The sequence below is a fragment of the Crinia signifera genome, chromosome 11, assembly GCF_055691185.1.
Source record: "Crinia signifera chromosome 11, ASM5569118v1, whole genome shotgun sequence".
In the NCBI taxonomy this organism is placed as follows: domain Eukaryota; kingdom Metazoa; phylum Chordata; class Amphibia; order Anura; family Myobatrachidae; genus Crinia; species Crinia signifera.
Window position 1 is genome coordinate 19,812,667 of NC_139227.1, and position 1,474 is coordinate 19,814,140.

Sequence of the window (1,474 nt, forward strand, 5' to 3'; positions counted from 1 at the left end):
GGACATGAGATGTAACTGGCACTACTGGGGACATGAGATGTAACTGGCACTACTGGGGACATGAGATGTAACTGGCACTACTGGGGACATGAGATGTAACTGGCATTACTGGGGACATGAGATGTAACTGGCACTACTGGGGACATGAGATGTAACTGGCACTACTGGGGACATGAGATGTAACTGGCACTACTGGGGACATGAGATGTAACTGGCACTACTGGGGACATGAGATGTAACTGGCACTACTGGGGACATGAGATGTAACTGGCACTACTGGGGACATGCGATGTAACTGGCACTACTGGGGACATGAGATGTAACTGGCACTACTGGGGACATGAGATGTAACTGGCACTACTGGGGACATGAGATGTAACTGGCACTACTGGGGACATGAGATGTAACTGGCACTACTGGGGATATGAGATGTAACTGGCACTACTGGGGACATGAGATGTAACTGGCACTACTGGGGACATGAGATGTAACTGGCACTACTGGGGACATGAGATGTAACTGGCACTACTGGGGACATGAGATGTAACTGGCACTACTGGGGACATGAGATGTAACTGGCACTACTGGGGACATGAGATGTAACTGGCATTACTGGGGACATGAGATGTAACTGGCACTACTGGGGACATAATATTTAATTGGCACTACTGGGGACATGAGATGTAACTGGCACTACTGGGTACATCTGTAACTGCCACTACTGGTGGACATGATATGTACTGTAATTGGCACTACTGGGGACATCTGTAACTGGCACTACTGGGGACATGATATGTAGCTGATAGTACACAAACTTTGTTTCAGGTTTTAAAACCTTGTTTCGAGCACAAATAAAATATATTTGTGTGTATTTTATGTGTTTGCTGTGTTTATACAAAATAAATGCAAGATACCTTATTGAAATACATACCTCCCAACAGTCCCGATTTCAGCGGGACAGTCCCAATTATCAGGGCCTGACCCGCTGTCCCACCCGCGGGCGGCAGTGTCCCGCGGTGAGGGGGGGCTGTTGGGAGTCCCCCCTGTCGGCTGCTAAGCAGCAGGGAGTAAACGCTGTGTGCATGCGCACAGCGTCTATTCCCGCAGCCAGGGGGCTGGGGGCATGGCTAGAGGCTCACAGAGCCTCTGGGTCATGCCCCCATAGCGGCAGAATGGGGCGTGGCCTCGCGGGAGAGCCATGAGTATAGGCCACGCCCCAAAATTAGCCCCCCCCCGAAATTTCCGGCACGCAGCAGCTGCGTCCCGCATTGGTCTCGGCAGAAATTGGGAGGTATGGAAATATATAAAAAATATTCCAAAATACGGAATAGTCCGTTATCCAAAATGCTTCTGGTCCCGAGCATTTTATAAGGGATACTCAACCTGTATAAATTAAACATTAACTAAATGAAATAACAAAAAAAGAATCCAGAAAATTAATGATTAAACTGTTTTGTAAAGATTCAGTTTGTAC